Below are 17,533 nucleotides of genomic sequence, written 5' to 3'. Positions count from 1 at the left end.
TGGAGTACGGAAAAACTGTCTCGTCGAAAACAACATCACGAGAAATATAGATCCTACCCGAGGTGCGATCAAGACACTTATAACCCTTATGCAGAGGACTATAGCCAAGGAAAATGCACATCTTGGAACGAAACTCCAGCTTGCGAGCTTTGTACTTATGGAGACTAGGCCAGCAAGCACACCCAAAAATCCGCAGAGAGGAATAATTGGGCTGAACATGAAACAAGCGAAACAAGGGCGTGTCCTTATTGAGAACCGGAGTGGGCATACGGTTGATGAGATAACATGCCGTAAGAAAGGCCTCATCCCAAAACCGAAGTGGGAGAGACGAGTGCGCAAGTAAGGCAAGGCCGGTCTCGACCAAATGACGGTGTTTCCGCTCGGCACTACCGTTCTACTGGGATGTATGTGGACACGACACACAGTGGGAGATGCCCGTGCGTTGAAAGTAGCGATGGAGTTTGTGGTATTCACCACCCCAATCAGACTGAACGGCCTTGATTTTGCAATCCAAAAGGTGTTCGACATGAGCCTGAAAATTATAGAAGACTTGCTCAACATCAGACTTGTGTTTAAGCAAATAAATCCAAGTGAAACGCGTGTAGTCATCAACAAAACTAACATAGTGAAGGAAATATGCCCTAGAGGCAATAATAAAGTTATTATTTATTTCCTTATTTCATGATAAATGTTTATTGTTCATGCTAGAATTGTATTAAACGGAAACATACTACATGTGTGAATACATAGACAAACATAGTGTCACTAGTATGCCTCTACTTGACTAGCTCGTTAATCGAAGATGGTTGAGTTTCCTAGCCATGGACATGGGTTGTGATTTGATTAACGGGATCACATCATTAGGAGAATGATGTGATTGACTTGACCCATTCCGTTAGCTTAGCACTCGATCGTTTAGTATGTTGCTGTTGCTTTCTTCATGACTTATACATGTTCCTATGACTATGAGATTATGCAACTCCCGTTTACTGGAGGAACACTTTGTGTGCTACCAAACGTCACAACGTAACTGGGTGATTATAAAGGTGCTCTACAGGTGTCCCTGAAGTTACATGTTGGGTTGGCGTATTTCGAGATTAGGATTTGTCACTCCGATTGTCGGAGAGGTATCTCTGGGCCCACTCGGTAATGCACATCACTATAAGCCTTGCAAGCATTGTAACTAATGAGTTAGTTGCGGGATGATGTATTACGGAACGAGTAAAGAGACTTGCCGGTAACGAGATTGAACTAGGTATTGAGATACCGACGATCGAATCTCGGGCAAGTAACATACCGATGACAAAGGGAACACCGGGAGTAGGACTCCCCCCTTGGCGCGCCCTCCTCCTAGGCCGGCCGCCTCCCCCCTTGCTCCTTTATATACGGGGGCAGGGGGGCACCCCATAGACACAAGAATTGATCGTTTGATTTTTTAGCCGTGTGCGGTGCCCCCCTCCACCATAGTCCACCTCGATAATATTGTAGCGGTGCTTAGGCAAGCCCTGCGTCGGTAGAACATCATCATCGTCACCACGCCGTCGTGCTGACGAAACTCTCCCTCAACACTCGGCTGGATCGGAGTTCGAGGGACGTCATCGGGCTGAACGTGTGCTGAACTCGAAGGTGCCGTGCGTTCGGTACTTGATCGGTCGGATCATGAAGACGTACGACTACATCAACCGCGTTGTGCTAACGCTTCCGCTTTCGGTCTACGAGGGTACGTAGACACACTCTCCCCTCTCGTTGCTATGCATCACCATGATCTTGCGTGTGCGTAGGAAATTTTTTGAAATTTCTACGTTCCCCAGCAGTGGCATCCGAGCCAGGTTTTATGCGTAGATGTCATATGCACGACTAGAACACAAGTGAGTTGTGGGCGATATAAGTCATACTGCTTACCAGCATGTCATACTTTGGTTCGGCGGTATTGTGAGATGAAGCGGCCCGGACCGACATTACGCGTACGCTTACGCGAGACTGGTTTCACCGCCACGAGCACTCGTTGCTTAAAGGTGACCGGCGGGTGTCTGTCTCTCTCACTTTAGTTGAACCGAGTGTGGCTACGCCCGGTCCTTGCGAAGGTTAAAACAGCACCAACTTGACAAACTATCGTTGTGGTTTTGATGCGTAGGTAAGAACGGTTCTTGCTAAGCCCAGTAGCAGCCACGTAAAACTTGCAACAACAAAGTAGAGGACGTCTAACTTGTTTTTGCAGGGCATGTTGTGATGTGATATGGTCAAGACGTGATGCTATATGGTTGTCGCTTTATTGTATGCAATGCAATCGCCCTGTAATGCTTTACTTTATCACTAAGCGGTAGCGATAGTCGTAGAAGCATAAGATTGGCGAGACGACAACGATGCTACGATGGAGATCAAGGTGTCGCGCCGGTGACGATGGTGATCATGACGGTGCTTCGGAGATGGAGATCACAAGCACAAGATGATGATGGCCATATCATATCACTTATTGATTGCATGTGATGTTTATCTTTTATGCATCTTATCTTGCTTTGGTTGATGGTAGCATTATAAGATGATCTCTCACTAAATTTCAAGATAAAAGTGTTCTCCCTGAGTATGCACCGTTGCCAAAGCTCGTCGTGCCCAGACACCACGTGATGATCGGGTGTGATAAGCTCTACGTCCATCTACAACGGGTGCAAGCCAGTTTTGCACACGCAGAATACTCAGGTTAAACTTGACGAGCCTAGCATATGCAGATATGGCCTCGGAACACTGAGACCGAAAGGTCGAGCGTGAATTATATAGTAGATATGATCAACATAGTGATGTTCACCATTGAAAACTACTCCATTTCACGTGATGATCGGTTATGGTTTAGTTGATTTGGATCGCGTGATCACTTAGATGATTAGAGGGATGTCTATCTAAGTGGGAGTTCTTAAGTAATATGATTAATTGAACTTAAATTTATCATGAACTTGGTCCTGGTAGTATTAGCATATCTATGTTGTAGATCAATAGCTCGCGTTTAGCTCCCCTGTTTTATTTTTGATATGTTCCTAGAGAAAACTGAATTGAAAGATGTTAGTAGCAATGATGCGGATTGGATCCGTGATCTGAGGATTTTCCACATTGCTGCACAGAAGAATTATGTCCTTGATGCACCGCTAGGTGACAGAACTGTTGCAGGAGCAGATGCATACGTTATGAACGTTTGGCAAGCTCAATATGATGACTACTTGATAGTTTAGTGCACCATGCTTAGCGGCTTAGAATCGGGACTTCAAAGACGTTTTGAACGTCATGGACCATATGAGATGTTCCAGGAGTTGAAGTTAATATTTCAAGCAAATACCCGAGTTGAGAGATATGAAGTCTCCAACAAGTTCTATAGCTAAAAGATGGAGGAGAATAGCTCAAGAAGTGAGCATGTGCTCAGATTATCTGAGTACTACAATCGCTTGAATCAAGTGGGAGTTAATCTTCCAGATAAAATAGTGATTGACAGAATTCTCTAAGTCACCATCACCAAGTTAGTAGAACTTCGTGATGAACTATAATATGCAAGGGATAACGGAAACGATTCCCAAGCTCTTCGTGATGCTGAAATCGACGAAGGTAGAAATCAAGAAAAGCATCAAGTGTTGATGGTTGACAAGACCACTAGTTTCAAGAAAAGGGCAAAGGGAAGAAGGGGAACTTCAAGAAGAACGGCAAGCAAGTTGCTGCTCATGTGAAGAAGCCCAAGTCTAGACCTAAGCCTGAGACTAAGTGCTTCTACTGCAAAGGGACTGGTCGCTGGAAGCGGAACTACCCCAAGTATTTGGCGGATAAGAAGGATGGCAAAGTAAACAAAGGTATATTTGATATACATGTTATTGATGTGTACTTTACTAGTGTTTATAGCAACCCCTCAGTATTTGATACTAGTTCAGTTGCTAAGATTAGTAACTCGAAACGGGAGTTGCAGAATAAACAGAGACTAGTTAAGGGTGAAGTGACGATGTATGTTGGAAGTGGTTCCAAGATTGATATGATCATCATCGCACACTCCCTATACTTTCGGGATTAGTGTGGAACCTAAATAAGTGTTATTTGGTGTTTGCGTTGAGCATGAATATGATTTGATCATGTTTATTGCAATACGGCTATTCATTTAAGTTAGAGAACAATTGTTGTTCTGTTTACATGAATAAAACCTTTTATGGTCATACACACCAACGAAAATGATTTGTTGGATCTTGATCGTAGTGATACACATATTCATAATATTAAAGCCAAAAGATGCAAAGTTAATAATGATAGTACAAATTATTTGTGGCACTGCCGTTTAGGTCATATTGGTGTAAAGCGTATGAAGAAAATCCATGCTGATGGGCTTTTGGAATCACTTGATTATGAATCATTTGATGCTTGCGAACCATGCCTCATGGGCAAGATGACTAAGACTCCGTTCTTCGGAACAATGGAGCGAGCAACAGACTTGTTGGAACTAATACATACTGATGTATGCAGTCCGATGAGTGTTGAGGCTCACGACGGGTATCATTATTTTCTGACCTTCACAGATGATTTAAGAAGATATGGGTATATCTACTTGATGAAACATAAGTCTGAAACGTTTGAAAATTTCAAAGAATTTCAGAGTGAAGTTGAAAATCATCGTAACAAGAAAATAAAGTTTCTACGATCTAATCGTGGAGGAGAATATTTGAGTTACGAGTTTGGTCTTCATTTGAAACAATGCGGAATAGTTTCGCAACTCACGCCACCCAGAACACCACAGCGTAATGGTGTGTCCGAACATCGTAATCGTACTTTACTAGATATGGTGCGATCTATGATGTCTCTTACTGATTTACCGCTATCGTTTTGGGGTTATGCTCTAGAGACAGCTGCATTCACGTTAAATAGGGCACCATCTAAATCCGTTGAGACGACGCCTTATGAACTATGGTTTGGCAAGAAACCAAAGTTGTCGTTTCTTAAAGTTTGGGGCTGCGATGCTTATGTGAAAAAGCTTCAACCTGATAAGCTCGAACCCAAATCGGAGAAATGTGTCTTCATAGGATACCCAAAAGAGACCGTTGGGTACACCTTCTATCACAGATCCGAAGGCAAGACTTTTGTTGCTAAATTTGGGTCCTTTCTAGAGAAGGAGTTTCTCTCGAAAGAAGTGAGTGGGAGGAAAGTAGAACTTGATGAGGTAACTGTACCTGCTCCCTTATTGGAACCCTAATCTAACTCAGAGAGGAATCTTGTGTAACTTTCTGCATCCATTCGGAGCTTCCGAGTGGTTTCGTTCGGTCTCTCCGAGTGAATGCTACCATCCTTTTGTACTTTTCATATTCCGTTTTGATTTTCGAGTAGTTTCGTTCGGTCTCATCAAGTGAATTGGGTGCTTCTTGACAAATTTGCTGACATCCGCTCAGACTCACCGAAACAAATTCATTCGGTATGTCCGAAGTAATTTTGCAGCTTCTGTCCATGACCATGTTTCAGCTCCATAGGTTGCGTACAATATCAGATTGAGAGGATCCAAATATAAAATTCGTCCCTTTCAATGATAGGGAGATTTTTCATGTTGAAACATTTTTCATTTGAGGTGATCTTAATTCGTTTTCTGCCATTACATAATCTGATGTCAACACGAGGTTCTTTGAAATTGTCATAACTTTTGCATCTGAGTTCCGTTTTGAACCATCTTTATATCTACTTTGATCTTCGCCGAAAGGGTCATCCAGTAGTGACTTCCAATCATAGTTTTGAATTTATATTGCTATAACTTCAAGCACGAGTGTGCCACTTTTGAGCGTCAACATAATCCAGTTCCTAGCTAATGCATCAATCAGGACTCACATGTGGTTCACTATGGCACTTAACTAGGGATTACGAAACCTGGTCGTCGTATGTGTCCTGGGCATATGAATATGTGATGCTGAGATTCAACATTGCCTCGTAAGCCATCCTCGATCGCGTTGGTAATGGGCGCACAACTGCCGGACGGGATAACACTGTTAGAGCAAATATAATAAGATACAATCAGCAGGCTATAATGATTAAACTATTATATTTCTTCTGAGTTGGATGAGAGAGAAAAGGAGAGAAGGGAAATGGGTTGTAGATTAACAGCCGGCTGCATCACGGACTCCAAGAAACATTATGAGGTGTAAGGTGGGTCATGCATTTATAAAATAGTATTACTTAGGAACTAGCTAAAACGATCTTATATTATAAAACAAAAGGAATACTATACATGTTAGTTATTAGGTTGACTATATGTAAGGTTGCAATTTCATATAGCCAGTTGTTGGCTATACTATTAACCATGCTATTACTGATATATCTCTTTGCACCACAAGAATAGAGTAGCTGTAATTTTTCGTCCGCAAAAAAATGTTGTTGTAGTTTTTCTTCAGTTAACTGCAGCTTTTCTTCAGTTACCAGTTTGCTTTGTGCACGTGAGAATATAATCACGTTTCGCTGCCCGAGGCGTGCTTAGAGCATCTCCAATAGACGGCCCATATATAAAAATAACCAGCTTTTGAATCTTCTGAGGCAAAAAACAACTCTCCAACCGATGGTCCATATGTAAAAAAAATTACATCTCCACCTCCCGGCTGCCACTTTAAAAAACTCAAAACATGAGAAGTGTCAACATTTTAAAATACTCCAATCAACAAGAGAGTGAACACGATGATAATCACCAGGAGTTAAATAGAGGGCGGAGTAAAATACCTATATCTTACTGCAATGCACGTGCACAATGGTAGATCCTAAAAAAATTATCAAAAAAATGGCAGGTCCTAAAACTCATCCTACGTGTCTTGAGATAGGGAAGCGGTGTGGACAACCTCATCTGCATGGAGGATTTCAACATGTTTTACTGGAATTCCCACTTATGAATCTCTCCACCTTCTAACACAAGGTGAGCTTCTTCACTGCATTGAAAAATGTAGCTAATTTAGAAAAAAAAATTGAATTTAACAAAGAAAGCTTTCTGAAAAAAAAAAAGACAAAAGAGAAGCACCACTTGAATTATTATGTAAATGCTTGTTCATTCATGACAAGAAATCTTCCCTCACTCTGAATGAGTAAATAAAGGTCCATGCTTTGAATACACAAGACAATCGAAATGGTTTTAGATGCAAGGTTCAGAACTTACACACGTAGAGCTCTTAACATCATAAGACAATGCTAACAGTAGAAAAGAAGTGGTTTATATTTAGAGAAGATGTATATGAACAAATGTGTGTAAAGGGCAGGGACATTACATCAATAGCCAGGTATTTTACGATGCCCTAGTTGACAATAACTTTAGTATGTAGCACATTCGGTTTGCATTTTACCGGACCTATTCACATGGAGAAATAACTGAGCATATGTATTTTTCATGTCAGAATATTTGCATTGCATCCTGCTTCTTCAAGAAATGTTGTTTTTACCATAAGGTTAATAATACTCCAACAGTATATATTACACATAGGATATGTAGCTATTGTTGTAACTGCAGCCATGCATTCAGATACTCAGTGTAGCGTCTTGGATAGATTAGCACCAAAATGCACATGTTGTTCATTAGCACAAGAATGACATACACGAACAGCCGAACGACGGATGGACGGCGACTGTAGTTTAGCGATATAGGTGCCCCATCATGGCGGGCAACATCGTATATATGTCCAAATCCAACTGCACTCGGCGGTCAGCGAGCACATGTCCAGCACGGCCTTAAGGTCACAATTTCAGCATGAAGCCATCGCAGGGAAGCATACCCAGATCAATGAACTTACTACACGGCGGGCGAGGAGAGGAGTCTCCGCCTACTGCGGTGCAAGGAGGAATCGTTGGCAATCAAGATGGACTGGAACGCAACCACTGGAGAGGTGCCGCCGCAAGGCTGGCAAGAGGAAAAACGCACTGTATCGGATTGGATGGATAGGGAGGAAAGAAGAAAGATTCCTGTGATCCTAGATGTAAGATAAGATTATGGACCGTGATTGACAATAAAAGATTATTACCAAATAAGAGATTCATGGTAGGGTTAACAAAGGAATGTAAATTATGGTGATTGAATGGTAGTGTGGAAAAAGATATGAAAATTAAGGTGAATGAATCATTACTTTCCTAAAAGGTGGGACAACTTATCTTATAGGAGGGTGTGGACCCAAAAAAACGACGGCTCGGCGAAAAATAATCGGGCATGGGAGGAGGGACGAAGGTAGATGAGTGAAAGGTTTTTTACGGAAGAGGAAACCTTATTTTTTTAGGTAGTAGAGATAGAGATTAATGTGGAAGAGAAACTGACGAGACGTTATGCCGACGGATATCGGACGCATATCTCAGCCATGAGATTATTATTGTTACATGCTTTTTGGAGTATTTAACAAAAAACTACCACATTACACGTCACCGTTCCACTGAACTACCACATTCAAAAAATTGACCGAAAACTCTAATTTAGTACTTATTTTGTGACAATAAACTACCACTTTCATAAAATGACCATTTTAGACGATTTAAACACGTTTATGACAGGAGGGGCCCATTTGTCAGGGCTGACGTGGCGGAAATTGTCGAACTCCGTTTATTTTGACTGTCATGTTGACCGTTATGACGGGTGGGGCCCACATATCATTCTTCCTCTTCATCCTCTTTCCCTGTCTGACATTTTAACAAACACTTCATGTGCATCATTCGAGCACGCATGTCAGGTGCGGCCATGGGCGCGGCCGTGAGCGCCACCACGGCTATTGGCCGGGTGCTCCCCTACACCACCATCTGGAGCAGCATCCCATGGTCGGGCAGGGCGTCGCCGCTCCTCCGCCGTCGCATCCAGCCAGCCCGTCGCCGGAGTGGTCCGTCCATGGCAAAGACCTCCTCCTCCGCGCGAAGGAAGCCGGCTCCGGCGCCCTCAGGCTAGTGCTTGCCCGCACCGCCCATGGGCACCTCCTCTCCTATGCTCCGCGCTCTCCTCCTCCTCGTCCTCTTCTCAGCGGCCGCCGTCCACGACGCATCCAGCTCCGGCGCCGCGCCCTGTTCGTTGCTGGACCGGCTGTGTGGCAGCCTGGGCAGCTCCGCGCGCACGACTAGTCTCCTCCTGCCACTCCACGCGTGGCGCGTCGGAGCTCACGGCGGCCAACGCCGCGGCGCTCGCGAAGCTTGCAGACAAGGCCACCGGCGACGCGGTAGGCCGAGCTCCGGCGGGTACGAACACCAGCTGTTCGTTGAAATGCCTAAGAGAGAAAGAGGATGAGGAAGAAGAAGGTAGATGCTGACATGTGGGACCCATCTGTAATAACGGTCAATCTAACTGTCGAAATAAACGGAGTTGACTTTTCCGCCACATCAGCTCTGACATGCGGGTCCCGCATGTCATAAACAGGTTTAAAATCATAAAAACGGTCATCAACTCAATTTGGTAGTTTTTTGTCAATCTCTACTCCTAATGGACGAGTTGGTTGAATAGTCCCCCCACTTTCGTCCGGTTTTTTTTCGACTGGTTTTTTTTCGCTGGTTTTTTTTCGTCACCTCCCCACCCCACCTCACCCCACCCCACGCACGCACCCAAGAAAACCACCCCGCATGAGGAACGCCGTTCCTCTCGATCCCCTTCCGTCGCCGCCGCCGTCCTCTCGATCCCATCTATCGTTGCCGCCGCCGCCGCCTCTGCAAGGCAGGGCGGTTTGAATCCCGCAGCCGCCGAACTCCGGGAGATGCCGTCGTCGCCTCTCCAGGGCAGGGCGGTTTCAGTCCCTGCCGCCGAACTCCGGAAGACGCCGCCGCCACCGAACTCCATGACCCATGGCTGCCACACATCTTCCTCCACGCACGGCCGCACCCCCACCCCTTTTTCTTCCCTCCCTCCGGCCTTCATCTCTACCCGTCCCACTCCTCGGCCTTCAATGGTGATCCGCTGCCTCCCGCTCCTCGTGCTCCGATCTGACAACTGATTCACCGCCGCGCCTCGGATATGTCGCGGCGACTCGGATACAGGCGACCGGCGGTGATCTGAGACCAACGAGTCGGCACCACATCCCTGGTACTTCCCTTCCCCATCCGCCAACCCTCTACCCTCCCCCTCTACAAAGGCCCGTGCGGCCCTGTCCGTCCGACCTCGACGGACACGACCATCCGGGCAGACGCGGCCATCATGGATCACGAGAACGCCGGCGCCACCGGCGCCTTGGATGCATCGCCCGTCACCACCACGATGGCACCTCGCTGCTGCCGCTCGGCATGGATGGCCGCCCCAAGACATGGATAAGCTCTCGTGATCCCCACCCCACCCCTCTCATCCCCTGAATCCGTATCCTCTGCTCGTGCTCTCCTGTTCCTCCTGAAACGACGAGGGGTAGTGCCGGCCGTGGCTCAGCAGGATAGCATAATTAAGCTTGCCCTTTTTCTTTTGTGTTTGAATCAGATTTGCTGGTTCTCAGTTTTACATGCACGTATCAATCTTTCTTCTGTATGCAGGTTACACACCTGATGATTTTTACAACCTCTTCTGCAGATCTTCAGAACACCGAGCGAAATATTGGCTTGGAACGATCTTGGGTTGGCAGGGCGGCCAGACCAGGTGGCAAATGTGGTGCACGAGTCAACCTCACATCATACTGTGGTGTCTAGGATGGGCGTGGTGTAACATGACGCTTTCTAGAAGCATGTTATCGAACATCTCCACAGAATCACGAGCTTGCCTAATTCCCAAAGCATGTTATCATAAGGATGAGTACGGAGGACAACTCTCTCAATTCCCAAAGCACTAATCTTGTCCTAATTGCTCATATATTGAATCACTTTTCGCTGCAAATATGTTTTCTGTTTGATGAGCTAGAAGATGCTTGGAGGCTAAGGACAAAGAGGATCTGACGTTCACGTTTTTGGGAGGCAATAAGTACTTTGTGCACTTTGGCTGTGGATATGGGTACACATTCTTGATGTCTCGATGAATTGGAGAACAGATGTAATGGTACGTGCTCTATGCAAGGACATGAGAACAATCCTCCAAATTGAACTACGTGATGGGAGAGTAGGTAGGAAACTTTGTTCGTGTACGGGTTGCTTTTCCTGTATATAGCGGGCGCTGGAAATTTCAGTTGCGATGATAGCAAGGATCAAGGAAAAGAGAACAAGGGTGGGGCTTAAACTTCAGTACGGGTGCTTGCCGTGGTTCTGCTATGCATGTGGCTACATCGGGCATCAGGTCATGTCTTGTGCGCGTAAGTTCAGGTGGTGAACCTGTATGCTGACGACTGCGATGCTTACCACCGAGGAAGTTCGTGCAGCAAGCAGGAAGTAAGACCTGAATTTAACTAGATGACCCACAATATCTAGCAACTCAAACCATTGTCTCACATTAGAGTAATTTTTAATACAGTCATATAGCTATCCATGCTGACATGCTGTATTATTATTTTCATTGGAGGTTAATTAAGTATTTTTTTTCAGGCACCTTGGACAAATTTTGGAAAGAGGAGCACGACTCGGAGGTATGAGCCCCAGCAAGGGCCATCACAGCTGCGCTGACAAGCAAGTGTAAGTTGGTGATGGTGCCACCGTGTCAGAGTTCGGAGACTACCCTTGGAAGCACAAATTGGACAAAGTGCCTTGTGCCACTGGTGTTTCAACACCAGGGATGTGATTTTGCTCTATAGTTTGCAGTACATTAGACAATTTTGTATGCTATTCAGTAATTAATGCTAAAGTTTATTCCTACAGCTTGTACTTGAACAGGTCCCTGTTTACCGATGGCGAAAACTCATCCTTGATCCAGCTTACTTCTGCAAATGTTGACCAACAGACAATTCTCTTCATGCCTTATTCATAACATCAAATTTCTCAACCTGATGGCATCTGTCAAGGATCTCTAAAGCCGATGGATTAAACTTGTGTTTTTCTCGTGTGTTCAGTATACATGGTTATCTTCGTAGGCTAATTTCACTTTTGATGAACTGATGATAAAGCGACAATGGAATCAGAAGGTGAGCTAAAAATAATCTTGTTATCTATTGTTGTTGCAAATTTTCCAGTATGCGTGTATCTATATCATAAAAAAGGAAGCAAGTTTATACCATGATTATAATGTCCTACTGATGTGCTTATTGTATCGATGAAACATCTCGAATGTATTTCTTTTTACAAATCTAATTACTTGGATTCTTTTTTTCTTTCGTTTTATATTTAACATTAAAGTTTGCTTTTCTATCTTTTCTGATTCACAAATTACGGTCATGCCAATGGAAATGATGAATACACTTCTATAGTTGGTCGTAAAACCAGTCGAGCATCTGGCCAAACCCATTTGCGATGCAGGCCCAAAAAACTTCATCATTCATTCTGCAAGCTGCCTAAAGAAAAAACAGCACCACTGAAACATACAGTATGACTTAAAGGTAGCAATAAAAAACCATCTCTGGTTCATTAATTGGTTCGGATAATCAAATTATTCAATTGAAACATGTGAGAAATTATTATAAAAAGAATCTGGATGCATCATATTAAAAGTGGAATAGGGGCAGCGGCATCGATCCTTCGTAATGACCATCTGCTGGAAGGCGATGCGGTTGGCGAGAATTTGCTTAGCTCTTTCGATGACGCCACACGGGCATTCGTGAATTCCGAGTAAGCCGCGACCCGGTTTGACAGGGTGAGGGATGCGGGAGTGGTTGACAATGAGGTGGCCCTGTCTAAGGGCACCCAGTAGACTGAGAAAGGAACATTGTTTCTGTAACACAATGATATTTAGACTTTCAGAGCACCCCCTGCACTACGTGAGATTTAGAAGGTATTCAGATTAGTGTTTGCTGATATCTGTAAATTCCGTTTGTGTGAGTTTTATATTTTTCTATCCCTGTCGACGTAGTAATCCACTGTTCATTGATGTGCAGGTGGTACGGCCGGCGGATGCATCCATGTGCTAATCATCTGGCACCAAGCGGACGGAGCCGTACGAGTTGGGGCCACCAGCTGGCTGACAGCGCACACATGGGCGAGCATGAGCAACATGGAGCTAGGGAGTAAGCTGGGTGGGGAGCGGGCAGACCGTGGACAGAAGAGAACAACACCGGGTTTGTTAATTACTTTATGCATGATCACAGATTTATCTCTTTATTTATGTGTCTTATCAGGCTTGCTGCACGATCACAGATTTATCTCTTTATTTATGTGGGTGGACAGAAACATCCTTTCTAAAGTTTTCTTGGGGCTGTACTGACGAACAACTTATTCAGTGATACCAACCCCTTTGAGCTCCCTCAACCCTTCGACAACACTTATTCAGTTTCTCACCACAAGTGAGTTCTATTTGCACCAACATTCGTGTTAATCATTGTACGTGCTGGTAATCAGAGTTTAGATAAATGCTACTAATGCTAGCGCTCGCCCTATATGGACAGAGTGGTGGCCGAACGATATGGTTAAATAATAAACTGACTTGGAAGAAGCAACAGAACTTATTATGGACAAAGAGAGATGCACAATTTTTCTAATCTGTTTATTATTGGTCGTTTCATGCATCGTTTAGGGTAAAAAAATCCTAGAACATGAGTTTGTCCTTGCATAATTATCCATGCTTGCTGGCACTACATCGTATCAGCATACTTTAAGTTTGTCCTTGTATTATCATGTATTCAGGGGCAAAAATGCCCTGAACAAAGAAATGATGAATTGTATTGTAGTCATTCTTGTAGTTAAATATTATGTTTAAAATTGATCATCACTTGGGATGTTGCCAACTGCAGGGTCGATGAGACATTGAATTGCCATATTGCTTTTCCCTCTTATTGACATGTTAAGAATATATCTTTAACAATAGAATTTAATATTTGTGCTTTCAAGTAGTAAGAGACATGATCAGATCGCTAACCAGTGATGAAGGCGTTATGTGGTCGTTGACGTCATGCTAAATGTTGGTGTAGTGCCAAATAAGAAGATACGGAACAAAATCCCTAAGCTAGACATTATGGTATAATGGAAATTTGAGGATTCTTGCCTATCATACCCATTTGTAGTCTATATCATACTGCAAAATTCCATGAACATTTGGTCCACAATATATTTTTTGTTATATGGTTCCTGCCAAAGCGTGGATGTAGGTGGATGTGGGCGCTGTGGCCGCCACCAAGGATGTAGGGGTCGCGCCCCAAGCTGCAAGTACGTGGTAGGGCGTCAAAACTGACGAGGACACGGGAGCCGCACTGCAGCATGAGTGTTTTTCATAATTTATTTAGGTATGTGAAGTCTTTTTAATGTTCACATATATGCTGAAATTTTGACATTGAAGAACCAGCAATGGAGTTGTATGTAATTTCTTGCGAGAGCTATACCATTCTTTTTAGTACTAACTAATTCCCATGAGTGCCAGTGGTGAAATTTTCAGGCCTATGAACTGGATGATATTTTCATTGCTGGCAATCTTCATCAACCTATCTACGAGGACATTGATATACTAATTGCTGCACAAGTGTTCTCAGCACCGGCTAGCAAGAAGAGAGTATGATTGTTCAATGCTCACTGTTGTAAGCTTGTTTCACGAGGAGCTTCTCAGTGTTGTACATGTAGGGTGTGGATAATATAAATAAAATCTATTTGTTCATTCTTCTACTGTACCTCCGATTCGTCCCCCACGGTTCAGTAGAGTACAGTTATGTGCTAAAGTATTAGGAAGTCATCATCTTCTAAAACATATTGTTACCTACTCAACCCAGTAAGCAAATAAAGAGTGTGGTGAACTTAACACCTTTCTATCTTTATTTTTTGTTTCTCTTATTCATAGCATCTTTTCCCCATTTATAAATCTAACGGTGGTGAACTTAGACTTTGTGTAAGGAGAGCCATTCTGTTTTCTTGAACTTAACAACTCCATATATCCTTATTTATCCAGAAAGCTTTCAGACGATACTCACACCATCTGACTCTTTGAAACATATAAATGTTTTTTCAGATCTATTACAATCCAAGATTTGTTAATTAATCATATTATTTATACTCATAAGTAGTATAAAGTTACCCCAAAATTGTTAATATGATTTTGGATTATATATTATGATGCTGAAAAGGACGTTATTGGTGCCCATTAAAATAACAGTATGAAATAACCCTGCATATATTTGTTGGTTTTTAATTTAAGTCTTTCAACTCAACTGAAATTATTATTTGTACTCCCTCCGTTCCTAAATATAAGTCTTCCTAGAGACTCCAATGTGAACTACATACGGAGCAAAATGAATGAATCTACACTTTAAAATATGTCTATATATATCTGTATGTAGTCCTTATTGAACTTTCAAAAAAGACTTATATTTAGGAACAGAGGGAGTACAACATTTACTAACTTGTATCTCCTATTGGCTATCTGGAACGATTGTGGGTATTAATGAAGAAGTCCTCGTTAGGTGGACTAGCTCAAAATGGAGAAGTATGTTGGTATTTTTGGTTGATTGTTTTAAGCATTTAAGCTCGTAGCAACTTGTAACGTCAATATCTTCGGGATGCCTTGCAGTATTTTAGGAAAACTATTTTTTTTTCTAGCATGATGTGATCCGGCCTGATCTAGCGTGCTGCCCTGAGATGTCCTGACCCCATTACTTCTCACATATGGCGGTTTTCAGATAGCGTAGACACATGGAGACAATTTGGTGATCCGATTCTCTCTCCCTCCCTCCCTCCCCCCTCTCTCTCTCTCTCTCTCTCTCTCTTAGTTGCTAATAGAATAATGAACAATCGATAAGACTAATATATAGACCTCCTCCTCCTCAATCCTACCATGTATTATTCGACTTTTGTGCTAATACAGAAAAAAGTATGTTGTAAACTTGTGAGTCGTGAGCAATATTCTCTGGGCAAGTTTTAACCTGCTTATTCACAATTGATGCTGCATGTCAATCGCCCTTTCACCCTTATTTTTGATTTTAATGTCTTAGTGTATGTATAATTAGGGTTTTTCTCCGGTTGGTATTTGAATAGGAGTTGGTCGCTTCCCTTTACATCATAGTTCATAGTACAACACACACATTTCCTTTTGAGTCTTATGTGAATTTCATTTTGAGCCGATACACCAAATCTGAAGTTACATAATTCTAACAAAACTAAAAATTACTATAAAAATATAAATAAATGCCAATAAATTTTTAATCAACAAATGTTATCAAAGATTGATGTATCTACCTCTCCCAAGATAGCTGGGAGTAGCATGTTCTAGAAGATGTGTTTTGCTGCTGCAGTTTCTAAATGGTAAATTGTATGGTTTCAAGTGCCTAAGTTCATATGCAATAGTTTGCCAGCCAATTGCACATTGCAATTAAGTTTCTGGTTGTAACTTCTTGGAACATTTTTTAAAAGGGAACAAAATCATCCATGTGTTAATTTTAATTAAAGGAGAATAGCAATGCACACGCTTTCACGAGACAATCGATCTTAAGCATAAAAAAACATTCAAGTGTTATTATCATTTGTACTGCAATGCACAATAAAGAGGTCAATATTTGTGTACCACCTTTATTTTGTGCATCAGATATGATAACCCTTTTGTGTATAGGGTAGAGTTACATTTTATTATCGAAATACATTGCAAGCGAAGTACATTACAATTACTTTGGCTATATTTTCTATCTATATGAAATTTACATGCAACCAATACAAATTATGAAAAGCCCGTGGCAACGCACGGGCAGTCTACTAGTAAAATTAGTACTAATCTGTAGTTTTCGATCACTTTTTAAAATGTGGTAGTTCTGTGGAACGGTGATGTAAAATGTGGTAGTTTTTTGTCAAATACTCTGCTTTTTGCGAGATATCTCAGCCGTGAGATGAAAGACGTATCGACGGCAGACGAGCGGTCCGGAGATATCATGGAAAGTGCTTTCCAAAATAAGTTGGTTCAACCGTCCCAGCAAATGCGCCCAGATCCTCTACCGTGCCCGAAGGCACGTCAGAGGTGCCGTGCCTTCTTGCTTTCCACGAAAACAGCGCACTGGGCTGTAGCCTACGAGCAGAACGGCCGAGCTAATGGGCCTGCTATTTTGATTGTTTATTTTCAGCAGCTTAACAACGTTTGGCTCAAAAAAAAAACAGCTTGGGAACGGGAGGATCACACGTTTGTTTTGATTGTCTAAAAAAAACACGTTCGTTTTGAATAGCAAAGCAAGATTTTTTTTTTCTGCGGGAAACTTCCAACCTATTTTTTTTGGAAAGATCAGATCTATTATAAAAAGTTAATAAATTAAATCGAGATGCTATGTCTGTGGTGACTTCGTACAATCTCAAGATGCAAGCTAGCTCAGTCTCTTGGAGGTGCTCATATAGGTTGGATCCTTCCGATATATGCCTCTCTTCAACAGTGGCAGTTGTTGTTCTAATGCGCTGGTCTTATGGAGCCTTAGAGCATCTCCAACAGCCGCCCAACACGCCGCGCACTAAAAAAGTATTTGCAGCGCGCCGATCGGTTTTGGCTCGGCGAGGACCAAGTTCATGACACAAAAGTTCACACGAACCAAGTTCATGACACAAAAGTTCACACGAACCAAGTTCATGACACAAAAGTTCACACGAACGAATGGCCCAT

This window comes from Triticum aestivum, chromosome 2D (genome assembly GCF_018294505.1).
Source record: "Triticum aestivum cultivar Chinese Spring chromosome 2D, IWGSC CS RefSeq v2.1, whole genome shotgun sequence".
In the NCBI taxonomy this organism is placed as follows: domain Eukaryota; kingdom Viridiplantae; phylum Streptophyta; class Magnoliopsida; order Poales; family Poaceae; genus Triticum; species Triticum aestivum.
The sequence above is the reverse complement of the archived record's forward strand: the minus strand, read 5'-3'. Positions refer to the sequence as shown.